This window comes from Lutra lutra, chromosome 7 (assembly GCF_902655055.1).
Source record: "Lutra lutra chromosome 7, mLutLut1.2, whole genome shotgun sequence".
NCBI lineage: Eukaryota > Metazoa > Chordata > Mammalia > Carnivora > Mustelidae > Lutra > Lutra lutra.
In genome coordinates, this window is record NC_062284.1 from 104195862 (window position 1) to 104223081 (window position 27220).

Genomic DNA, 27220 nt, shown 5'->3' on the forward strand with positions numbered 1-27220 from the left:
AGAAAACAAATATCATATACTCAAACAGGGGCTTAATTAAAGGATTCTTCGTAGAGGTGTGGGCTAGGTTAAGGGAATTGACAAGAGGAGGAAGCACCTGGGGACTAGAAGAAGGAAGAATCCATGACCACCTGCGGGCCTGAAGAGACAAGGAGAGGGAACAGAGATAACAGCACCTAGGGAAAGTGCTAGCTAGGGAGGAACCCAGGTGTTGGCAAAACCTGGCCCTTGATAAAGAATTTACCTTTTTTTCTACCTCCAATCTCTCGATATTAGTTTCCATTGGGCAAACCCAACTGGAAGACAGAGGGCAAGAGAGCACAGGTGGTGTAATCTATTGGATCAGCATCCCAGGGCAGTGAGCAGGGCTGTGTGGGATGGCTCTAGAGAGGGAAATGGAGAATGGAAATGGAGAAATAACCAGAATAAGCCCCCAAATGCCAAATACAACTACATGGGCAAGACATGGCAAGCTTTTTGAGGCCAAAGTTTCTATCTTACATTTTTTATCCCCATATAATTTACAGAGACAAATACTTGATTAATACTTAGCAGCAGTTAGTGTCTTGACAAGTATATCAGTTTGCTAGGGGTGCCATAACAAGATACCACAGACTGGATGGTCTACACAGCAGAAACTAATTTCTTACAGTTCTGGAGGCCAGAAGTCCAACACCAAGGTTTTGGCAGGTGTGGTTTCCTATGAGGCCTCTCTCCTAGGCTTGCAGACGGCCACTTTCTCACTCTGGCCTCACAAGTCTCTTTAGGTGTGTGCACCCCACCCCCCTCCATGTCTCTGTGTGTCCAAATCTCCTCTTCTCATAAGGACACCAGTCAGATCAGAATACGGCCCACCCTAAGGACTTCAATTTAACTTAAGCACCTCTTCAGAGGCTCTATCTCCAACTCTAACTGCATTCTGAAGTACTGGGGGTTAAGGCTTCAACATACGAATTTTTGAGGACACAATTCATCCCATAACAACGTTGGTTTACAAGAATAATCTTGAGTTAAAAGAAAATGTTAAAAGCAAGAAGGAATTGGAGGGGAGAGAGAGGAAGGAAATGTTCAGGTTTTTTGCCCAATGGGATACTTCTGGAATATGCATTGTTCTAGTAAGCTCTCCCTGTCTATTGGCAATCTTCAGGTAGCAGGGAGATAGGGATGAGGGAGACCAGACCTCCTGGAGAAGGACCCTAACGGGGAAAGGATGTTCATTTTATAATTTTGCCTGGTGATGCACTAATGGGACCCTACAGTAATGCAGAACAAGCATTTAAACTAGGTTTCCTAAAACAGAAATGCCTTCAGACATAGGTGAGTTCAGAAATCATTAAATTTAAATGGTTTCAGACCCACTTGTGATCTGCAAAATAGAATCAAGTATCCTAACAGTGGCTCGCAACCCTGGCTATGTATCAGACTCTACTAGGGAACTTCAAATTATAAACATAAAGACTTGGGCTCGATCCCTGGAGATTCTGATAGAGTAATCCTGGAGTGGGGTCTTGAATATTTTTAAAGCTCCTGAGATGATTCTAGTGTCTAGCCAGAGTTGAGAAACCCTGGCAAGTCTTTACATAGTGGAGTTATCTGTATGTGCAACTTAACACAGGGGAATTGATCTCTAAGAACTCAGTGAGAAATAACAATTTTAAAAGTCTTGGAAGTTGGGGCGCCTGGGGGCTCAGTGGGTTAAAGCCGCTGGCTTCGGCTCGGGTCATGATCCCAGGGTCCTGGGATCGAGCCCCATATCAGGCTCTCTGCTCAGCGGGGAGCCTGCTTCCCTTCCTCTCTCTCTCTGCCTGCCTCTCTGCCTACTTGTGATCTCTGTCTGTCAAATAAATAAATAAAAATCTTTAAATAAAAAAAAAAAAGAAAGAAAAGTCTTGGAAGTTTGGGGTCACCTGGGTAGCTCAGTTGGTTAAGCATCTGACTCTTGGTTTCTGCTCAGGTCTCCATCTCAGGGTCATTGGTTCAGGCCCCACATAGGCCTCCATGCTGGGTGTGGAGCAGACTTAAAAAAAAAAAGTATAGAGTGTGGTGATTTCTTTTATTCTGCCACACAATGTGCATGAGCTCTGGAGCACATGTGACCAGGAGACCGAAGCCAGGAATCCATTTCCTTTTGATTGCCATCTGCCTCTTGGAGGGCCCATTGCCACTCCAAGTGTGAGAAGCTAGTGTTTAAAATATGTATTTTTGTACCTCAGAGCTCTAACAGCACAACTTCATCTGGTGCTCATCCCGGGAAATTGTAATTCCTGTTCCAGTTCTAGGGGAGAGACCGGCTGGGATGAGCTTATTCAGCTATCGGTGTGTGAGTATCCAACATGGCCCCTCTCAGGAGATGTTTTAAGGATTGATTTTTGAGTGTCTGCAATGTTCTCCTTAAATGCTGAGTTTAGTGCTGAATCTCTGTGTAAGAGATGATTCTACTAAATTAATTTCACATGCTCTGCAAAAGAAGGGCATCACTAAATTGACTTAAAAGGAGTATTCTAAACCATTTTATTCCTTCAACATTACATTAGTATTTAGTAAGTGCCTACTGCATTTACAGACTACATGAATAAAACACAATTTCCCTGCCCCAATAGAGGTTACAGTCTAGTTGTGAAGAGACAGGGTAAGCAGATAACGAGCAGAACATGTTGAATATGAGGTGGTGGTAACTGCTGTGGTTTAGGAAGGGAAACAAACCACGAAGAGCTGACTGAGGAGTGTTCCAGGAGGTAGAAGGAAAATGAGAAGAGTGTGACCTTCTTTCTGGTAGCCAAGGATACAGATGTTTTAGGGAGGGGGCGATTGGGTGGGGCAATGGGTAAAGAGACCAACTCTTGGTTTCGGCTCAGGTCATGATCTCAGGTTGGTGGGACTGAGCCCCTGCTTATCTCTCACTCCTTCTCCCTCTGCCCCTCCCCCCACCTTACACATGCACACCAGCATTCTCTCTCTAAAATAAATAAATAAAAATACATCCTAAAAAAATATTTTAGGGAGGAAAGAGCGACCAACTGGATCAAATGATCCTGCTAGCCAAATAACATGAGTACTGAGAACTGTCGCTGGATTTGGCAATGTGAAGGTCATGGTGACCTTGACAAAGGCAATTCTGAATAGGTAGCCATGATGACTTAAGTGGGCTCAAGGAAAATCAGGGCAGCTGGGAACACTGAGTATAGACAACTCTGTAGGGGAAATTTGTTTTTAAAATGTTCCATTTAAATTCAAAGCCGGGGCAAACACCATAGATGAGATGGTACGCGAGGCAAGAAGGTAGGTCAGTCCACCTCTTCTAAAGGGATCGGCTAATTCAGACCCCAGGCAGTCTGACTTTGTGTCCCCTCTTCCTTTTTGGTGCCTTCCCTAATAATACTTCCCCCTTCAGGATGGAGTGATCTGTGCCTTCAAACTCTGCTAGGTAGCTGTCACTCTTAGAAGTACAAAGCAGGGAGGGCAAGCTTTTCCAAGGAAACTTTCCCATGACTCCTCAAATCCAGTGTCATCTGTAGCTGCCCACTGGGCTTCTAGGTAATACTTGGTCCACCAAAGCAGGTCTTAAGTGTTTCTTAAAAAAGGAAAACCAAAATGAACCCAAGTACATAAAGAGGAGCAAGCTCTAGAGTATCTTGCCTGAGCAACGGGGAGGAGGAAGCAGGCCTCATCTCTCCTCCTCAGAGAGGCCATAATGCTTTGGGGCCTCAAAGAATGCCTCAATTTATACAGTGTACTGCTACAGCATTAAGCCTGAATGGCATTTGGTGGCAGATAAAGTCTCTCTGTGTCACACAGTGGAGAGCTGTGTGGCCAGATCTTGTTTAGAATTACATTTAAAGCCTGGAAATCAAATGATATGTCCAGATAACTTCTGTGGTAAACCCCAAACCAGTTATGCTTCAGGTTAAGCCTCTGCATTTCTAAACAAATGCCTTTATTCTCTCCGGGCCAATACTGGGACCTTCCTGCCAGCAATATCAAATGGCAAGAGGCTGAATGTACCCTCTGTGTGAGCTTAAAGGAAAAACAGCCAAAGGAGGCAATGCCTCTCTGCTGAGAAAATCTCCATCTTTGATACGTCTCCTCCACACACATATCAAACTGGCTCATTCCCTTCTGGCTTCTTGAGTTATTCCCTAATCTCTAAAATTTTTAAAAACAAACAAACTAACTAAACAAACCTAAAAATGTCCCATCACTCCATAAAAATAGAATTCTTCATTTTCTAAATCCCTTTTCTTTATCCCTCTCACTTGAACAGATCCCTCCTGGTCATCGAATGGCAGACTCTCACACTATCTTATTTCTCAACATCTCAGGGTTTAAATACACAAGGAACATTGACAGACACTCTAGTTGTCTGAGGCAAGAAAATAATCCAATCCTGGCAACAAACATAGAAAAGGGACAAATTTGTTCGTGTTTTTTAATCCTCATTTTATCACCAAGGCCTACCAGGAATGCCTGTTTTAAGCAAGCTTAGAGGATATGCCCATGATGTTGGTGGGGCCTGTGCTAATGTGTGTCCCTCATGAACAAACCCCATTACCTCAGGAAAGAGCTCTTGCCTTCCCTTTTACCTCCCAATAAAGAAATCTATTCAGTTGGGTGCATGTGCTCATGGTCACTTCAGGCATGAGAAGAAGTCTTGAAGCACCTACAGCTTCTATCTAAGCTCAGAGTTTATAAACGAGTTGCTAAGATTTTCTGCTTCACATGCTCCCCCAACACAACATCCGATGCACAAAGAAGGATAGGCTTGGACACTGAGCACGTCTCAGTCTACTGGGGCTGGGACATACCATTTGTGGAAGGCCACTAGTCATCACTTTATTACTTTAGAAGTAAGAGAAGGATCTTTTTTTTCCTCTTTAGGTAAAAAATGTTGCAGTAGAATCTCTTTCTAAAAGAGTCATTTAAATATTACTGGTCACGTCACATTGTAGTTGTTTGGAAATAATTATATCCATATCACAGACAGTAAATAATAGATGTGCGTTCACTAACATTTTATTCATGTTCTGTTTTAATATGGCAAACTTAGAAGTAATTTAATCTCCCAGTAAATTGAAGTGGTGGGGGGTTCTTCACACAGAAGACTGCAAGTTATTAATTCCGGGCAGTCTTCATCTTGTACAATTAGTCACTGTTTGCAGCTGGAAATGTTTTATTAATTTTCCATAGCAGTTGATTTTCCACAGTTTTCTCAGCTTAAATTAAGCAGTAAGAGCTGCTGTTTCTTCTTAAATAAATTTTCTTTCCACAAAAATACATGCCTCTGGCTATGTCAATTTTCCCATTTGATTAAAGTGCCAGCAGGCAATTAATAACTTAATGCATTTTAAAGTACTTTTGGAAAAAGTAATTTGAATAGCCAAACTTGTGTATTTGAATGGATTGTTGCAGAAGATTTAATAGGCATTTGAAAATCCTAGAACCTTGGAAAGGACAAATGTGGCCCAGCAACCACGTCTGGGAGACTGTGAGACGGTCTTCATAAAAAGCCCATAGTTGGTACTCACACTGTGGGGGTGGGGGGGGATAGAGGGAGGTACAGGTGACTACCATTTTCCAGGAGGCTGTTGAAAGAAAGGCAACTTCAAATGGTCTTCATGGGAATATATAGAAGACTCTAGACTGTGATGTGTGATCTGAGTGGGAACCCATTTAAGAAGCAACGAGACAGCATGGATGAACATGGAAGACATGATGCTAAGAGGAAGAAGCCAGGCACAAAAGGACAAATACTGTGTGATTCCACTTACATGAGGTGCATATTGTAGTCAAATGCATAGCGACAGAATGTAGAATAGTGGTTTCCAATGACTGGGGAGAAGGGAATGGGGAGTCAGTGTTTAAAAGGTACAAGAGTTTCTGTTAGGGGTGATGAAAAAGTTCTAAAGATAAATAGTGGTGATGTCTGTACAACATGAGATTCTACTTTTTTTTTTTTAATAAATTCACTTTCTTTTCTTAAAAGATTTTATTCATTTATTTGTCAGAGAGAGAGAGAGTACAAGCAGGGGGAACGGCAGGCAGAGCAGGCAGAGGGAGAAGCAGGTTCCCCTCTGAGCAAGGATCCTGATTCAGGACTCCATCCCAGGACCCTGAGAACATGATCTGAGCCGAAGGCAGCCACTTAAACAACTGAGCCACCCAGGATTCCCAACATGAGAGTCTACTTAATGCCACTGAATTATATACCCATAAAGGGTTAGAAGGGTCAATTTTATGTATTTATTATTTGCCATAATTAAAAAAGAAATAACAATGTGGCTTCTTCCCATGCTCAAGGTGTAGAAGCAAGGACAGGGTAGGTCCTTCGATGCAAAATTCCCCATTTCCTTGGGTATTCGGGTAGGAGCCATGACCAGCTATGCTGATAACACAGGAGCCAAAATTGTGAATCTCACCTCTGGGAAGTGGGGTCAAGGAATGGCCAGACAGAATTCCAGCTGTTGGTGTGGGTGACATGGTGATGGCCATAGTCAAGAAAGACAAATCAGAGCTCGCAAAGAAGGTTCAGCGAACAATCATAATTCAATTATTCATTGAATTCAAAAGCAATTCAATTCAAAAGTCATCCTGGAGAAAGATGGCGTATTCCTTTATGTAGACCATTACTCAGATACCACAGTAAGCAATAGGAAACAGTAAAGGTGAGATGAAAGTTTCTGCCATCAAAGAGCCCATTACAAAGGTATGTGTAGACTTGTGGCCCACACTGTGGGCCACAATGCTGACAACATTGCATGATTCCCCAGCATATTTGTTAAAAAACAAAAACAAACCTACCCCATTAAAAATTATGATGCCTTCTAAAAGGTAATGAAGACATTCGGAGCTAATTTGGTTCTCTTTTTAAAGAAAACATGCATAAAAAAAGGAAAACATGGGGCGCCTGGGTGGCTCAGTGGGTTAAGCCGCTGCCTTCAGCTCAGGTCATGATCTCAGGGTCCTGGGATCGAGTCTTGCATCGGGCTCTCTGCTCAGCAAGGAGCCTGCTTCCTCCTCTCTCTCTGCCTGCTTGTGATCTCTGTCAAATAAATAAACAAAACCTTAAAAAAAAAAAAAAAAGGAAAACATGCCGTGGTTATCTATAACTAGAGGGGCACCTGTTTGACAGTGAGGTCTCTAACTGACCTCTCTTTAACTGACGAAGGTCAGCAGACACTACACTGGATCTTAGGTATATTAGCCAAGGCTCAGGAAAAGCTGAAAGCTCAGTCCTCTAGCTATGTGTGTGCCTTCTGCTCCCGCTGGTTTGTTGTATGCCTCCTGAGAATCAGTTAGGATTGTTCCCAAACCTGTTTATATCGGGTTATTTTTAATTATGCAACTTAATTAAACATTAAGCTGATGAAATGTGAGCTCACAAAGAAGGCAGTTGTTGTTTCTATGAAAACCAGCTTGGGCACCTTAGCAAAACTCAATAAAGGTGAGCCCTAAAAAATAGTGTAGATGTACTAGGTGTGAACAAAGTAAAGTTTATAAAAATGGAAAAGGATTCAGAACATGGGTTGCTTTACAGATGCCTTTAACGTTTCTACTTCACTTGAATGAAACCAAAACTAGAACCCACGGAGGAGGGCCGTTGGGTGTATTCTAGGCCTACATTACTAGAAACCAGCAGATGCAGGGACAACAGTAAGGCCTTGGCTCCCATCCAACCATGTAAGATAAGATAGCATTCATGGAACTTTCAAGCATCCAGGGCAGGGAACCAATAGTCATTGTCAGGACAAAGCTAACAGATTGGTAGCAGCTGCTTAGGTCCTGTGTCAAAAAGTAATTTGAAGTCACCTCTGGACTCAGGAAGCAGGAGTGTAAGGAATCAACAATGTTTTCCAGGGGCATGAAAGAGAAACAGAAAGAAAAAAGTGCCTCATGTTCACGATGACTGATCCAGAAAAAGAAAAATGAGTACAAATTAAAAACCAGAACTTCTAACTGCTAGTGATTTTGAACTCTTTGCCAGAACCAAGCCCAAGTGTACTTTTATTCTCATAAAATGGCACGTGTCCTCCAAAGCTACCCTTCTTGTTTCAACCTTAGAACCACCTCCTCATGATCTGAATGAGATACATTTGCCTTCCAGAGGAGGAAATGAGGTCCCACCAATCTGCTGACCTACTCCAGGACTCTCCACTGGAGAACAATATCATATTCACTAATCTTCCTAAAGAAATACCAACCACGTTGACAACTGTGTTAGATTTCTTTTGAAAAGCCCATTTTTAGGGGCTAGGGAGCTTACACTTCAATCATCCACCTGCTTAAAGAAAATGTAAACTTCTTGGGGTGCCTGGGTGGCTCAGTGGGTTAAGCCTCTGCCTTCGGCTCAGGTCATGATCTCAGGGTCCTGGGATCGAGCCCCACATGGGGCTCTCTGCTCGGCAGGGAGCCTGCTTCCCCCCCTCCTCTCTCTGCTTGCCTCTCTGCCTACTTGTGCTCTCTCTCTCTCTCTGTCAAATAAATAAATAAAATCTTAAAAAAAAAAAGAAAAGAAAATGTAAACTTCTTTTTTTAAATGTTTCAAAGAATGACATCTTGTGTCTGAGGATGGTGTTGGATTGTTTTCCTCACACTGAGCTGTCATGTTCCTGACACTCCTAATGTGGATACAGAGTCATATGCATGATCTCAGGAGAGAAAGGAATGGTGATTCGTGTGAATACCAGTTTTTCACAGATCTAAAAGGGTGATGTGTTCCCGCTGAGGGCTTTGGTTCACTTAGCGCAGGAAGAAATGGCAGCTGAGTTGCATTGACTTAAAAAAGAAAAAAAAAAAGATACTGAGATAATAGGATTAATGCTAGCACCAGCTATTGCTAAGAACCAGAAGGTCAGTTTGATGTTTGCTATGTTTATTATTAAACATCTGGACATTAGAATGGGTTCCTCTTTTGGAGAACTGCTGAGAGGAAGAAGGGGCATTTAAAACTGATAAATCATTTGCTCCTTCAGAAAACACCTTTAATTTAGTCTTTTTTCTCATTTTTAAATTTCTTTAGTCACCAAATTCAGTTGTATTTATTTGTTGTTGTCATTGTCATTGTTTTGTAGATTTTTGTGCAAAAGGGGTCTACTAGATATACCTTGGTATATCAATAAGTTTCTGAGTTCTAGGTCTTTGAGAAAATCTGTCCCAGCTTTCCCCACCTTAAAAAAAAGAAAAATTGTATCACTTGATAACAGAAAGCTGATGAGCATGGCCAAAAACAAAACCCCCCAAATAAACAAACAACAACAAAACAAGGTTAAGTAAGATAGAGATGTCTTTCTTTCTCGCATGAAAGAAGTCAAAGGAAGGCAATCCAGGGCTAGCATAGCAGCTCCATGGTTATAAAGGACTAGGCGCTCTCCAGCTTGATGCTCTGCCATCATTTATGTGCCATTTCATGTTTCAACATGGCTTCTCAGGTCCAGACATCATGTCCACCTTCTAAGCAGAAGGAAGAATCAAAGAAGAGTATACCTCCTCCCTTTGAGGACACTTCTCCCAAATTATACATGACATTTCTTTTTACATGTCATTGGCTATCTTTTAATCATTTGCCACATCCAGCTACAAGGAAGATTGAGGAACATATTCTTTTGACTAGATGGCAATACGTATAACAAAAATTAGAATTTTCTGTTACTGGGGCACATGGGTCTGACTCTTCATTTCAGCTCTGGTCATGATCTCAGGGTTGTGAGATAGAGCCCTGCATCGGGCTACATACTAGGTGTAGAACCTACGTAAGGTTCTCTCCCTCTGCCCCTCCCCCACTCTGCTTCTCTCAAAACAAAAAAGAAGAAGGAGAAAAAGAGGAAGAAGAATTTTCTGTTACTAAACAAGAAGGATAGAACAACCACTAAAAAAATGATATTTTTTGAAAATGATATTTTGAGAAAGGAGAAAATGGAATTATATAAAATGCTCAATTAAAACAAAAGAAAGAAAAAGAGTGAAACACAAAATAGTAACAACAAATAGAAAAGAAGGGCAATAGAAAACAGTAATGACTGTAACAGATATTAATCCAACCATATCAATAACCACTTTGAATGTCAGAGGTCTAAATATACCAATTAAAAGGCAGAGTTTGTCAGAGTAGATCAAAAAACATGATCCAACTATATGTTGTCCACAAGAAACCCACTTTAAAAAATTTTTTTAAAGATTTTATTTATTTATTTATTTGACAGAGACAGAGATCACAAGAAGGCAGAGAGGCATGCAGAGAGAGAGGAGGAAGCAGGCTCCCCACCAGGCAGAGATCCTGATGCGGGGCTCCATCCCAGGACCCCGGGACCAAGACCCAAGCCGAAGGCAGAGGCCTTAACCCACTGAGCCACCCAGGTGCCCCAAGAAACCCACTTGAAGCATAAAGATGTATCGTATATTTAAAAACAGTATCATTGGGGCACTTGGGTGGCTCAGTCAGTTGGGTGTCTGCCTTTGGCTTGGGTCATGATCCCAAAGCCCTGGGATGGAGCCCCACATCGGGCTCCCTGCTCAGCAGGAAGTCTGCCTCTCCCTCTTCCTCTGCTCCTCCTCCCAGATTGTGCTCTCTCTCTCTCTCAAATGAATAAATAAAATCTTTTTTAAAATTAAAAAAATAAAACAACACCATTCACATTAGCATCCCCCAAAATGAAATACTTAGGTATGAATCTAACAAAATATGTAGAAGGTTTATATGAAGGAAACTACAAAACTTTTTTTTTTTTAAGATTTTATCTATTTATTTGAGAGATAGAGTGAGAGGAGAGAGTATGAGAGGGGAGAGGTCAGAGGGAGAAGCAGATCTCCCGCCGAGCATGGAGCCCCATGTGGGACTAGATCCTGGGGCTCTAGGATCATGACCTGAGCCGAAGGCAGCTGCTTAACCAACTGAGCCACCCAAGCGCCCCAAAAACTACAAAACTTTGATGAGCAAAACCAAGGAACTAAGTAAATGAGAGCTATTCCATATTCAAATAAGACTCAATATTGTCAAGATAGAAGGACTCAATATTGTCAAGACATCAATTATGACCAACTTGATCTATAGATTCGATGCAATCCCAACCAAAATCTTGGCAACTTATGGATATTGACAAACTAATGCTAAAGTTTATACAAAGGGGCAAAAGACCCAAAATCATCATAATATTAAAGGAGAAAAACAAAGAGGGTTAATGCTACCCAACTTGAAGATTTACCAATAAATCTACTATATATCTTCTTAAACTATAATCTTAAACTTAAACTTCTTCTTAAACTATAATCAAGACAATGAAATAAATCAATAAAACAGAATAGAGAGTCTAGAAATATACCCACATAAATATAGTCACCTGGTCTTTGACAAAGTGGCAAAGGTAATACAATGGAGTAAGGACACTCTCTTCAATAAATGATGCAGGAATAACTAGACAACCATAGGCAAGAAAATGAATCTAGACACAGACCTTACACCCTTCAAAAAATTAACTCAAAATGGATCACTAACGTAAATATAGTGTCAAAGTATAAAACTTCTAGAAGATAACACGGGAGAAAACCTGGATGACCTTGGGTATGATCATGTCTTTTTAGATACAATGGCAAAGACATAATCCATGAAAGAAATAGTTAATAATGGGGCGCCCGGGTGACTCAGTGGGTTAAGCCTCTGCCTTCAGCTCAGGTCATGATCTCAGGGTCCTGGGATTGAGCCCTTCATTGGGCTCTCTGCTCAGCGGGGAGCCTGCTTCCCCCCGCCCTCTCTCTGCCTGCCTCTCTGCCTACTTGTGATATCTGTGTCAAAAAAATAAATAAAATATTTAAAAAAAAAAGAAATAGTTAATAAGCTGGACATGTATTTAAATTTAAAAGTTTTGATCCATGAAAGACAGTATCAAGAGAATGAGAAGACAAACTACAGAGTGGGTGAAAACGTTTGCAAAAGACCCATCCTATGAAAGGACCATTATTCAAAATACAAAGAACTTCTACAACTCAACAGTAAGAAAACAAACCACCCAATTAAAAAATGGCCCACAGATCTTAACAGACACCTCACCAAAGAAGATATGCAATGGTAAATAAGCACATAAAAAATGTTCCACATTCTATATCATCAAGGCAATGCAAATTAAAACAATAAGATATCTCTACACATGTCTTAGAACAGGCAAAATCAAGAACACGGACACCAAGTTCTGGTGAGGCTGTGGGTCAACAGAAACTCTCAGAACACCATTAGTGGGAATTCAAAATGGCACGGCCACTCTGGAAGAGTTTGGTGTTCTCTTACAAAACTAAACATACTCTTACCATATGGTCTGGCAATCATGTTCCTTAATAGCTACCCGAAGGAGCTGAAAACTGTACCTGGATGTTTATAGCAGCTTTATTCATAATTGCTAAAACTTGGAAGCAATGAAGATGTCTTTCAATAAGTGCATGGATAAATAAACTGTGGTCCATCCAAACAATGGATTATCATTGGGCACCAAAGAGAAAGGAGCTACCAAGCCATGAAAAAGACATGAGGAAACCCTTAGTGCATATTGTTCAGTGAAAGCAGCCAATCTGAAAAGGCTACATACTGTATAATTTCAACTATATGACATTCTGGGAAAAGGCAAAACTATGAAGACAAGAAAAAGATCAGTGGTTGCCAGGGGTGGGCAAAGATGAGTAGGCAGAGCACAGAGGATTTTTAGGGCAGTGGAAATACTCTGTATGATATTATAATGATGAATATATGTTATTTTATACTTGTTCAAACCCAAAGAATTTATGTTATCAAGACTGAACCCCAAGGTAAGCTATGGACTTTGGGTGATTATGGTGTGTCAGTGGAGGTTCATCATTGGTAAAAAAAAAAATGTACCATTCTGGTCAGTGATAACAGGGAATGTGATACATGGGAGGGGGGCAGGAAGTATAGGGGTAATCTCTCTACTTTCCTTTCAGTTTTGTTGTAAACCTAAAACTTCTCTGAACAACTTGTTTTAATTAAAAAAAAATAAGAAGAATAAAGAGAAAACAAAAATTGGAATTAAGTCACATTCTTGCCCTCAAAGGAGCATGATAATCTGTGAAGACAATTTTAGGGAAAGCAACTTTTGTGCTTCAAAATTTCCTTTTTGATACTATGGGAATACTGATAAAGGGTGGATGGATTCTTGGAGGGGTGCAGTCTGAGTTTCTTTGCTAGAATTTTGTTCCTAGGGTACTAAATGCTGCCATCACCACTATCACATCCCCAACAGATGTGAAATGTTTTATCTATTTCAAGGAGGTGAGTTTAAAACACTCTGGCAAGTTTTATCTTATTGTGCTCCCAAACTTTCCCTTCTCACACTCTATCCCCAGAAAATTTCTAAATGAATAATCAGTTATCTCTTATCTTTCAACACTAAAAAGATAACAAAATCATACAAATTATATCTACTTGTTGAAACGTTTAGAAAGAAAGTCACTATAGATAAAATGTGGAATTTAGGAGGGTTGCCATTTCTTTTTGCCATCTCTAAAGTTTGTGTTGGTTTCCATCATTATTAGGATATTCTCCTCTCCTTCCTTCATTTCTTCCTTCCTCTTTATTTTTTTTCTTCCTAAAATCCTCACAAAAGAGATTCATCAGAATTGGTGTACAATTCCCAACAAACCCAAAATCTCAATCTCGAAATCCCTGGTTCTTGGATTGCTGATACAACAGAATGCCCTGTGCTTTGGGCAGCAAGAGACATCTGTCTGCTGCAGATTCTGGCACCAGGCCTCCCATCCAGACATCCTTCAATGCCTCTGTCCCTATCCCACAGCCAGCCAAGTGTACTTTGGGGAGAACATCTCCCTTCTGCCTTTGTTAAGGGTTTTTTCCTGCTGCCTTGTGCCTCTGCCCGATCCCCCCAAGCTCACTTGCATTGATTCATGAAAATCATCCATATCTAAGCTTTTTTCTTTATTCCACTGCTTGCAAATATTAACCATGGGTTAACTTTTCTGAAAAGTTAAATGGAAAAGGTGAGTTAACAGGCTATTGGATGTATCTATGCCCTTTACTCTTGGCTGAGGGAAAGAGCATTCTAAGCAATAATTTTAAATCCTTTTCAATGAGTACCTTGAAGCAATGAAAGGAGTAAAGAAAGCAAGCTCGGTGGAGAGCATTAGGCAATTATCATTGAAAATTATTTAAGCTTAAATAACTAAAATAATTTATTCTATAAAATCATACGAAGTAGTGGAAAGGATTCTGCATGGTCAATTTGCTTTCTCATGTAGCAGCTGAAGAGGTAAGCAAAAATGTTGAATTCTAAAAGTCTCAACTTAGTGAATTAATAGAGATTTGTGGGTGGCATTAAATACCCAAAGATGATGATGAGTCATTGCTGCAAATGGATTGGCAAATGGGATTAAATGATTTCCAGTGATACAAAAACCAAATGAAATGAAAACATTGAGTTCCGCACAAATGATGACCTTCTCTGCCACTTCTACCATAAAATGAACACTTTTCCCATATTTACAGAGAATCACTAGAGAACAGTGGTTAAGAACATGGTCTTAGGAGACAGACCACCTGAGTCTAAATTCTAGTTCTGCAACTTCAAGCTGTCGGTCCTTGGGTATGTCAACAAAACACTGTGTACTTTGGTTTCCTCATCTGTAAAATAGGGCAGTGTGTGAGTTACTCATGTAAATGCTTTGAGTAGGGCCCAGCACTATGTGTTAGCTACTTCTATCTGTTACGCATGCCTTCTTTGGTTGTTGGGTAGCTGTGTCTTTGCTCCAGGTCTCTTTGGGACTGTGAGCTGCGGAGGAACTTCGTCCTTCAGCCTGCATGCTGTGGTGGTCCTCACAGTGGTATGCTCATATCCCATTATTCCTCACCAGCCTTGGAATGTGGAAGAAATCGTGTGTGTTTATGCTGTGGGAGGAAGAACATCTTCTTTTTTTTTTTTTTTAAAGATTTTATTTATTTATTTGACAGAGAGAGAGAGATCACAAGGAGGCAGAGAGGCAGGCAGAGAGAGAGAGGAGGAAGCAGGCTCCCTGCTGAGCAGAGATCCCGATGCGGGGCTCGATCCCAGGACCCTGAGATCATGACCTGAGCCGAAGGCAGAGGCTTTAACCCACTGAGCCACCCAGGCGTCCCAGAACATCTTCTCATCTTACCCCCACTGCTTAGGATGTTCCTGCCTGTGTGAAAGGGGCCAGTGGCCACCTGTTTCTCCCCTCAAGACTCTACCAACAAAGATTTATTGAGCACCTTTTATGGGCCAGCCCTGGTGAGGTGCTAACTGAGACTGACAGGCACTGCAGACAGAGGAAGGCACAAGAGCCATGAGAGCCCCTGGGATGCACCAACTGGGCTTTGGAGGGATCAGCAAAGATGCCATCCAGAAGGTGACATATTTAATTAAATGTTAAAGAATTGATAGGATTCTCCAGATAGACAAGAAGGGATGAGGTAGACGAAATCAAGCACTAAAATGCCCAGAATGTGACTAGTTTGGGGACTAGTAGGTAGGTCATGTCTTATGGATCGTATCCTGGTATTGGGATAACCCTCTGGCAAGGATGTGGCTAGTTCATATGGCCTCTTTCTAGGTAAGAGGGCAGAGTTAGTTCAAGCTTGGTGAGTGGGCCAGACTGGATCAGTACCTAATGCTCCCAGGCTAGGCTTCCTATGCTTTAGTTCTACAATCTAGCTCCCACAGCTTTGTTACAACATGCTGTTGACTTTCTCCTTAAGAACTGCATGTAACTCCAGTCTCTATATCCTCTGAAACTGCGTCTCAAGTTGGGGTTCTCAGACCACCTACATCAGAATCATATAGAGTGTATTTAAAAATGCAGATTTCAACCAGTGGTCCAAGATGGCAGCATAGGAAAATCCTGAACTCACCTCCTTCTGTGGCATAAAAATAAACACATTGGTCAGTGAGAGAATAGAGACCCCAGAAATAAATCCATGCATATTTGGTCAATTAATTTACAACAAAGGAGGCAAGTACATACAATGGGGAAAGGATGATCTTCTCAATAAATGGTGTTGGTTAAACTGAACAGCCACATGTGAAAAAATGAAACTGAACTATTAACCCTACATCATACATAAAAATGAACTTAATCTGGGTTAAAAACTTGAAGGAAGACCAGACACCATAAAACCCCTAGAAGAAATCATAGGTGTTAAGCTCCTTATCATCAATCTTGGTGATGATTTTTAAAATCTGTCTCCAAGAGAAATGGAAACAAAAGCAAAAATAAATGAGTGGGATCATATAAAACTAAAAATCTACATAGCCAAGGAAACTATTAACAGAATGAAAAGGCACCTTACTGAATGGGAGAAAATAATATATGTGATAACAGTATTACCTGATAAGGGGTTAATATCTAAAACACATAAAGAACTTACACAACTCAATAGCAAAACCCAAACAGTTTGATTTAAAAATGGGCAGAGGATCTGAATAGATATGTTTTTCAAAGAAGACATACAGATGGCCAATAAGCACATGAAAAGATGCTCAACATCACTCATCAACAGGAAAATACAAATAAAACTACAATGAGATATCATTTCCCATTTGTCAGATTGGCTATTATCAAAAAGACAAGAAATAAAGTGTTGGTGAGGATGTGATGAAAAGGGAACCCTCGGGGCACCTGGGTGGCTCAGTGGGTTAAGCCGCTGCCTTTGGCTCAGGTCATGATCTCAGGGTCCTGGGATCGAGTCCCGCATCGGGCTCTCTGCTCAGCAGGGAGCCTGCTTCCCTCTCTCTCTCTCTCTGCCTGCCTCTCTGTCTACTTGTGATCTCTCTCTGTCAAATAAATAAATAAAATCTTTAAAAAAAAAAGAAAAGAAAAGAAAAGAAAAGGGAACCCTCACGTGCAGTTGCTGGGAATGTAAACTGGGGCAGCCACTATGGGAAACAGTATGGGGTTTTCTTAAAAAATTAAAAATAGAACTACCAACTGGTCCAATTCCACCTCTGGGTATTCATCTGAAGAAAACAAAAGCACTAATCCAGAAAGATATATGCACGGTTATGTTCATTGCAGCATTATTTATAACAGCCAAGATACAGAAACAACCTAAGTGTCCATTGATGAATGAGTGAATAAAGAAAATGTGGTACACACACAAACACACACACACACAGAAATACTGCTCAGTCCTAAAAAAGAACAAAATATAGGACATCTGGGTGGCTCAGTCTATTAAGTGTCTGCTCTCAGCTCAGTTCATGATCCCAGGGTTCTCGAATTGAGCCCCGCATCGGGCTCCCTGCTCGGTGGGGAGCCTGTTTCTCCCTCTCCCTCTGCCACTCCCCATGCTTGTGCACTCTCTATCAAATAAATACAATCTTAAAAAAAAAAAGAATTTTATTTGTGACACTATAGATGGACCTTGAGGATATTTTGCTAAGTGAAATACATCAGACAGAGAAAGACGAATGCCATATGATTTCACTTACATACAGATTCTAAAAAACAAAACAAATGAACAAACAAAGCTAAACTAAATTCATTGATATAGAGAACAGACTATGGTGGTCAGAGGGAAGGGGGGTTGGAAGACGAGTGAAATGGGAGAAAGGGACCTACAGGTACAAATGCCCAGTTATAAAATAAGTCAGTCTTGGGGAGGTAATGTACATAATGGTGACTATAGTTAACAATATCATACTGCACATTTTAAAAGTTGCTAAGACAGTAAATCTTAAAAATTCTTATCACAAGAAAAAATTTTTTTGTAACTTTGTATGGTGACAGACAGTAACTAGGCTTATGGTGATGATAGTTCCATAGTGTGTATAAACATTGAGTCCCGTTGTACACTGAAACTAATATAATGTTACATGTCAATTACACCTCCATTAAAATATTGTTTTAAATGCAGATTTCCACCCCTTACCACCTCTGTGAAATCAAATGCACTGAGATGAGTGCTAGAAATTTTCATCTGTAATAAGAAAAGGGCCAAAGTAAAAATACACTGTTAAAAGCATATTTCCTGGTTAATTCTGATGCACTTTACAATAGGAGAACCACTGCCATAGGGCCTCATAGAGAGCCCAGCATATTGTTTATATTCAATAAACCTTGCAGACATGGAAGACGAGGTGCGTCTACAGGAGGGGAATGTGGTAGAGACAGCGCAGGGCAGAGGAATGGAAAGGCCCTCCGTAGGACCACGGGCAGCTGCTTCCACTAAAAAGAGGACTGAGGTCCTATGGTGGGGAGGGACAGGGGTACATGGGCCATTGTGAGTCTTCTCGCCAATGCAGACTAGGTGGAACCCTTGACTCAGAGACCTCTTCGCTGCTTGTCCCACCTCCCTTCCCTGTTCTTGCTTTCCACAACAGAGCTTTTCCTCAGGGCAGGCTAACCATCCCTTCACCTTTGTGGCTCCTGAGAGCACATGGCCCCCGTGGCTATAGGCTCAAGCTCTCTTGTGGTTAGCTACACCCTGCTTCCCCAAGCTTTCCTCTGCTCTTTGAAAAGAAGGAAAAATGTATTTCTTCAGACCTCCCCAGACCAGTGGATAAATCAGCCAAAATTTTTAATAGGCGACAGATGAATATATCACAAATTCCAGGTGATAGACTAGTAAGCATGAACCTTCCAAAGCCTTGGTTTCGAACTTGGCTGCATCTTGGAATTGCCTGGGGAGCTTTTTAAAAGAACTGCCTGGTCTCACACCCAGAGATCCTGAGGTATTGGTCTGGAGTACGTCATCAGTTTTGGGGATTTAAAGAAGCTTCTCAGGGGATTCTGATGTGCATCAGAGTTGAGAACAACTGCTCCAGCAACATCATCATTTGAGAAATTCTAGAGTCTTCAAGCATTCTGCCAAGTCAGTCCATTAAAGTGTAGTTGGAAGCAAAGGGTCATCAAACCATATCACCCTGGCCCTGGACCAAATTAAAGAAAACTCAACAAAACACACGCTCAAGACCCTGCTAAATTGTCTCTAGAAACAGAAGGAGCTAGAGAAAACTGCACTTAGTAGGACACGTTTCAGGGACAGAATTGCGACAGGTTGGAAGGAATTCTCTGACAGTATAATGATTCAAATCCCAAAAGGCATGCTCTGAAGGGCAAACAACAGTTACCACGCTGTCTTCTATGAAGAATGGGCTCAGTTAATGATAGGAGTTTCATTTTGCTGGTTGGGAATTAGAACTTTGGGGTCAGAAGAAAAAAGGAAAAAAAAGAGAAATTTGGGACCAGAGCTGAACCGTTGACACCAGCAGCCGGTGTTCCCAAACCTTCCCACCTGAAGCCCTAAGGCTTTTTCTACATATTGAATAAAATTGTAAAGAATATCAGCTTGAATGAGGTCCAAGTTATGAAGTCCTCTTGTCTCACTCTTGTACCTTCCTCCCCATAGAAAACCTCTGGTCCAGGTCCTCTGTCTGCAAAGACAGGGGCATCCAGCCCAGTCTGCCATTTGGTAATGAAGTGGGAAGGTCAAAAGCATTGCTTTATTTTGAGACAACATTTTGTTACAGCTATTGTAAAACCTCTAGCCAATTTAGATTTTTTAAACTGTACAGTTATAACATATTTTTGCCATGTTTCATTTTTTTAAAATCTTACTGATGCTGATACTTAAGCATTTTTTAAATTTTAGTTCGTTTCTTTCTTTCTTTCTTTCTTTCTTTCTTTCTTTCTTTCTTTCTTTCTTTCTTTTTAGTTAATTCTTAAACCTTCTTAACAGATACAAAATGAAAGCACGGGTTACCTAAGAAGGAGTCTTGAGTGGAAAGAAGCATCTTTTTGGCAAGTAGTCCAATGACAAGGCAGTAAAGGGCTAAATTCCCCAGTGGAGGGGCATCAGAGAACTTGTAACTAACCGCCATCTGAAGTCAGCCTGGTACCTGGATGCAACCACACAGCTAAGGCATTTTCAGTTTCATGACCCATGTGTTTGGGCGGCTGCCAAAGTGGTGTCTTATCCTCACATATCATAAACTATTAAGTAACTGAATTTAACAGGCACTTTAAACCAAGCCCTGGAGTAGGTCTTTGGTAGGTGTGGTCTCACGCCTCCAGGAACTTATAATCCTCACGGGGAGAGAAGACATTTTCCTACACTAAGCAGTTAGATACAAAACTGTTTCTCAACATAGATGTTAGAACAGGTACCTATATTTTAACTCAGTCAGTTCACCTGCAAAATGGAATAATAATACTTACCCACAGGGTTGTTGCTGAGTGAAATAACTCTATGCCATTTGAATAAAATATTTAAGCCCCGAGCATACAGTAACAGCTCAAGAAATGTTATTTCTTTTCCATCTATTCATCAAGGGAAGAGAGAACTTAAAGATCACCAAGACTCATAGCTTCATTTTTTTTTATTTTTATTTTTTAGATTTATCTACTTATTGTGGGGGAGGCAGAGGGAGAGAGAGTTTTAAGCAGACTCTGTGCTAAGCGCTGAGCATGGACCCCAACACTGGGCTCCATCTCATGACCCTAAGACCAAGACCTGAGCCAAAACCAAGAATTGGGCACTCAATTGACTGAGCCACCCAGGTGCCCCAGCATCTTCATTTTAAAAGTAAAACTCAGGGGGCGCCTGGGTGGCTCAGTGGTTAAAGCCTCTGCCTTCGGCTCGGGTCATGATCTCAGGGTCCTGGGATCGAGTCCCGCGTCGGGCTCTCTGCTCAGCAGGGAGCCTGCCTCCTCCTCCTGTCTCTCTCTGCCTGCCTCTCTGCCTACTTGTGATCTGTCTGTCAAATAAATTTAAAAGAAAAAAAAAAAAAAGTAAAACTCAGAAAGGTAAAATGAACTGCCCAAAGTCACACAGTTAAAAAGAGGTAGAGCTAATAACCAAGGAAACAAACTGTATTTCTCTTCGAATTTCTCAGAAAACGATTGCCAGGGTTCTTCAAAATTCCACATTGCTCCCTAAAAGGAGGGCCTCAGAGCAATAACCTGGGGTCCTTTAAATGACAAAATACAAGTCCCCCATCTAGGTTTAAAGCCACGGTCATCTGTTTTCAGTTGAGAAAGCGGCTAATGGCTCTTACCATGCCTTTCCCAGTTGAAGCACAGAACCAAAACATTTGCAGCCTGAGGATTCCCTCCCACTGCTTGTAGATCAAACACAAACAGAAGCAGTGGGAGGCCGGGCCATCTCTAACTGAGAGAATCAATATCAATGAAACAGACAAAATCCCAAAATCTCAAAATAATGAAAACAAAGATATCCAAGTAATAAAATCTGCTAGAATCACAAAGACAACACAACTCCGATCTCAGCTGGCTCAAAGAAAGTGTCCATTAACAAGGGATTAACGCAAGGGAAGTACACAACCAGTCAATAGGAAATGAAAACATTTCACGCAGTCTAGTCGCATTTGAGCCCACCCTAGGATTATGGATGAGGGTGTGTTGAGATGGTGTGGTCCAGACTAGAGGAAGACAGTCTCCAGAAACCATCAGCCAGATGCCAACTTACACACCCCAAACTGGACTGAAAATTTCGGCTGACCAGCTAGCAGATAAGGCAAGACACTGATTAACTGCCCTTAATTAGTCTTGTCCATTGCAATTTTCAAATGAAAATTTGAAAGAAAGTCTCCATTAAAAAGGGGGGGAGGGCAAAAAAAAAACACCCCTCAAAAAACCCCAAAAACTGTGGAATAAAATTTTATTAGCTTATTATAAAATAAGTAAAATGGCATTCCCATTCCCAGTATGAAGACAACATGCACTTTTCAATATAAAATATTACAGTTTGGATGAAATAGAAAGCAAATATCAAAATTAAATATAGCTGACCAGTGCGCATAAATTAGTATAATAATTATATTCCTCTAATGGCTGTAACATTCTTAGTTAGCAGCCACACGGTCCATAGAATGGAATCAAAAGTATGTTATTTGTATTATAAAATTCAAACATTTCTGCAAGGGTTAACATTTAAAGTAAAATGAATATTTTTTTTTTTGCTCATTTTATTTGAGGAAAATGCTCTAACTACATTCACTTGATTAGCATATCTGTAACCAGTATATTGATTTCAGAAAAAACAGATCTCATGTCTTTGTGAATCATTAGCAATTCCAAGAAGGTTGTCAATTTAAAAAACTGCCTGGCCCCATGAGCACACCAAACTCTGTAGCCTGAACCTAAAAACGTGAGTTGGACCCCTGGAAACTTGTTACAAAGAAAAGCAACAGAAAGGAACAGAGAAGAGGGAATGGCCAAAGTTTGAATCTTTCACAGATGCTCAACTATAGCAGTTCGGACTATTTTAATAGAAAACGAGCCCAATAATCATCAGTCTCTCGTGGCTAAAGGGCCAGAGTTCACACATGACAGATCGGGACATGCCATCACACATTCAATCTGCAATGGGATAGATTATCTGAAAGTGGGACTGCCTCAAAAAGTCTGACTCGCCCCTAAGAGTTTCCCTATGATGGCCTCCAGGGTCACTATTCCAGAAGAAAGTCGTATTTACGATGGATTCTCCCATTCCATCCAGAGCTCAGCCATCCAGGGTCAGTCTCAGCAGCTGCTGTCTGAAAAATCTTTCCTCCACATGTTTTATGTCTACACGTGTAGATAGAAGCTCATGGAAATCACTTATCTGTTTTCCAGTTACTAACATATTCCTCATTTCATCTACTAAGCATCCCATGTCTCCTAAGGAGAAAACATTTTTAGCAAAAACGTGAAGCTTAGTCCCCAAAGCTTATTCCTTAAATTCAAAGGATTTGAGGCAGGTCTTTGGGGCTATTAGAAAAGGCTTAGATAGAAGAGATAAGAGAAGTTTGGAATTGTTTTCTGCATCTAGCTGTTGGGAACATCTTTTCATGTAGATGCTCTCCTAACCTTCAAACACACACACACACACACACACACACACACACACACACACACACACATCACTTAGCGAAGTGGCAAGGGTTTTGAAACTGGGTCACCCTAGAATCCAGTCTCGAAGTGACAGACAATATAGTTACTTGCCTAATTATTCTCTCCTTATCCTTGCTAAAAGAATCCCACTTTGGGATCTTTATTCAGATAAAAATGCCGTTTCCTGGACTTTGTGCAGAGTGAGAAGCTGTGAAACACGTCCCGGCCATGAGATGACTGGATGAGGGTATGAATTCTGGGGAAACCTTTAATTGGGAAAGGTGGCCTCAGCTGGCAGGATTCTTGTCTCCCTGTCCTTCTTCCTTCTTCCTGCTAGAGTTCCAGCAGCCACACGGCAAATGATGAATCCAAGGACAAAAGTCAACACACTGAATGGTGGAGTGGAAAGACAGAGCCTGGGTCCCTGGGAATTTTAGGCCAATGCAGTGACCCTAGACTGTCTCCCCATGACATGTTGTTGCATGAGCCAAACAAGCCACCAGCTGTCAGATACTCTACTATTTGCAGCCAGGGCACCTTGAATGATAAACTGGTGTCTCTGGCTTCATCTCCTTACCTGCAAAACGGGGGTGGAACCTTCACCAAGTGTCAAGATTTGCTGTAAAGACTGGTTGGTAACTACATAATTCCTAGCCCAATGCTCACAGTAATAATTGGATGCTATCATTATTATTTTTTATTAATAAGATTGAAGTGAGTATTTCTTTTTCTTTGGGAAAACTTAGAGGAGCAGAGTGAAGCTTTCCCTGAGATGAGGACTATCTTCTGGGCAAGGTGCTGAGGTCATACTGGGTAGAATCTGCTGACTGCACTCAGCTTTATAAGGACCCTTACCTTACTTAATAGGCAGCCTATACACAGTCAATATCCAAAGACTGAGTCCCTCTGTCCTTAGTTTAGGAGATTTTTCTGGCTTATTGCTAATGCATACTAGCTATTTTTAACACTTGGAGAGCAAACTGTTGCTTTCTTTATAATGAAACCAAATCCCTTGGCTGCATTTCATTCCTAAGCAACAATCACAACAGCAAACTGTAAAATTAGCATCTAATAGCTCATTTCAATGAATAACCAGAAAAACGTTCTTCGGGCACCACGGGTTTTTGCCTCCAAAGATAGCACTTCTTTTTTATTTTCTGAGTATGTGAAATTGCCCTAATTCTGATTTATTTAGTGTGATATGCATTTGGCTTCCTGGTTTCAATTTTGTGGCCAGAATGATCATTGTTGCTCTTTTTTTAAAGCCTGTATAAATTAGTTTTATTTGAAGCCTGTTGGTATGTAAGTCCAGCACAATCAATACAAGGGGCTTAAACATAAATCCCGTGTAATGATTTAGAGCATCCTCTGTGATGTACGTCCCAGCATCAAGACACTGGGCTGCAGCCCTTTCCCAGGCTCTTCCATTGCTTTGCTTCAATTTGGCTTAATAATATCACCTAAGCAAATTTAGGATGCTGGTCAGTGGTGGTTGAGATTTGGTTAGGGCCAAACCAAACCAAACCAAACCAAAACACCTGTTTGCTAAGAGGCCCATTTGAGGAGTAATAACCAAAATAAATGGCCAAAATGAATCTTATGGTCCGTTAGGTATTTTCCATACCACAGAGATTTCAGTCCATTATTCCTAGGTATTTCAAATTTCTCAATTGTCTGGAGGAAGCTCTGTACCAGCTCTCTCCAACAGTAGCATAATGTGAACCACTAATGTGAAACATACGCGTAATTTTAAGTTTTTTATTAGTCACATTGAAATAAAAGTAAAAAGACCCCAATAAAATGAATTGCAGTAGTCTATTTTACTTAACCCCCATATATATCCAAAGTACTATCATTGAACATACGATCAATAAAAAAAATTACTAAGATATTTTTACATTCTTTCTTTGTATGAAATCCTTAAAAATCTGTGGCGTGTTTTACACTTACAGCACGTCTCGGTTCAGAACAGCCACATTTCAGGTGTTCAATAGGTACACATGGCCAGGGGCTAACATATTCAATAGCTAAATTTTATATTTAGCTAACATTTTATATGCTGCCTTGACATCCTTGAACCTCATGGGGGCCCCCAAGTCCTAACTGTGAGTTCCCCAGCTTTTGCCCCCCAGTGGGAAAGGCTCCCTACCCAGCTGGTTTCCCTAGCAGCCAGACCAGCTGTGTTCCACCTGGTCCTCAACCTAACGAGCTTCCCGTCTCTGCAAGCCTATGGAATTATTCAAACAAGCCGATCACATCCTCCTCTGGGAAGTGGAAGTCACCTCACCCTCTTGTTACTACAAAGCTAGCCTCCCGCCGTCCCTGCTGCTACGAGGCTCTGCATGGCGCGTGGCGTCCCCCTCTCCCAGGCTGTGAGTATATGGGACTAATAGACCACGGCCGATCTCCAGTTCTGTCCAGTGTCACACATTCAGCTCTCCCTAGAACCCTAGGCCAGGGCTTTCTCTCCCAACCATGAGGCGGAGAAGAGGTGAGCAAAACAACAGCCTGAGTCTATACTTTTTAAGAGAGCTTTCGAGTCAATTTTTCAAAAATATCTGGAGGAATCTGGACTCCTTTATCAGCTTTTTGACATTTACATTGTCGGAAAAACCTTAGTTGTAACTTTGTAATATGTTTCCTCACTTTGTTAGTATTTTTGGTATTCCACGGTGCTAATGTTTTAGCTCAGCTTTGTAGCTGCTTGTGCTTGGTTCTGTATTATTTTGTTGTATGTTCTGATCTTTAGCACTTACGCTGAAGGGACTGATGAAATCATCATCATTAGACAAGAACATGAATTTCCTTCAGAAATAAACGCCTATTCTGTGGCAAGTAGTTTAGTCTGAAAAGGATGACATTCATTTAGTCTGAAAAGGATGACAAACTCCTGGCAAGCACACTGTCCAGCTCTTCCCCGACCTGAGGCAAGATCACTAAACCAGCTCTCCAGCTCAGAATCCTCTTGACATTGGAGGTGAAATCTTATTGTCACCTCTGGTCTAGAAAGCCTGAGCTATCCTTGAGCGTTTAGGATGCTCCGTCTATAAACAGCAATCAATGGGCTGCCTCCCTTTCCCCCAACATACTACCTCCAAAGCATCTTTTGAATATATATCCCTCTTCACGCACATCACATGCCCTTTCATCCAGGTTTCCAGTGTGTCTAAGGGGAGCCATTAGGTTTGTGTTCCAATGGGGCTCCCTGTCTCCAGGACTCTACCTTCCCTCCATCCTCCACTGTGCAGCCCAGGTGGTCCAAAACTCAGAGTTCATTCATGACTTTTTGTCTTAAATACCTCCAACTTCTCTTCTTCTACCAGGTAACCCCCAAATCCCTTAACCTGATAATCAAGACTGTTAACAATCAGGCCCCAGTCTATCTCCTCATTTTGTTTTTTAAAGACTCTATTAATTAGAGAGCTAGAGAGAGAGTGAGCATGAGCAGGGGGAGGGGCAGAGGAAGAGGGGCAAGCAGGCTCCCTGCTGAGCAGGGAGCCCCAAGACAACGCAAGGGAGGATCCCAGGACCCCGAGATCATGACCTGAGCCGAAGTGAGATGCTTAATCGACTGAGCCCTACCTTTTCTTTTTAACCTTCTGCCACCTTTTCTTAGTTATTCCTATGCCAGATTATTTTCAGAAAAACCCAGAACCTTCATGCTATGGAATCTTTATGGAAGCTGCTCTCCACTGGGCTTGAACTGTTCCTAATTCCTCCCTGGGGGAAAAAAAAAAAAAAGGTAGAGAGATTGGATTGAACATATTAAAGGAAAACCACTCCTTGGAGTGTGGGACACTGCCTCCACACAAGTATGGGACACAAGTTCTCCCTCATAAGTCAAGCACAGACTACTCTGTCAGCCATGTTGGACATGAAAGATAGCCCTGAGTCCTCGGCTGCTCCCAACCGATTTATTCATGTGATTAGCATTATTAGGATAAGTAGCTGTAAAGAAAAATTTTATCTATAAAGACATCATAAAATAAAAAATTATATTTCACTTCATTATAGTTCATCAAGGCTCAGCTTTGTGAGGACGGCTCCTAGAGTGGAAGAGGGTGGAGAACACCGTTACTGCGTTCATTCGGAAGGAGCCATAAATCCTGGCTCTAGCAAATAGTTCATGTGGTTAGCCTCCCCGGCCTGTTTTCTCATCTGTAGAATGCAGGTAATAAGTTACCTATCTCCTAGAATTTTCAAAGGATGAGGGGAGAAAAATCTGTATCATGTCCTCACACAAGACATACAAATAGCACCAGTAGTGGGAATAGCACATGCTTATTTTAAATTCTTACATTTATCGTAGTAATTAATCTTAGAGAAAAAAAAAACTGTCTCTGATTGGAAACATACTTCAGTAAAA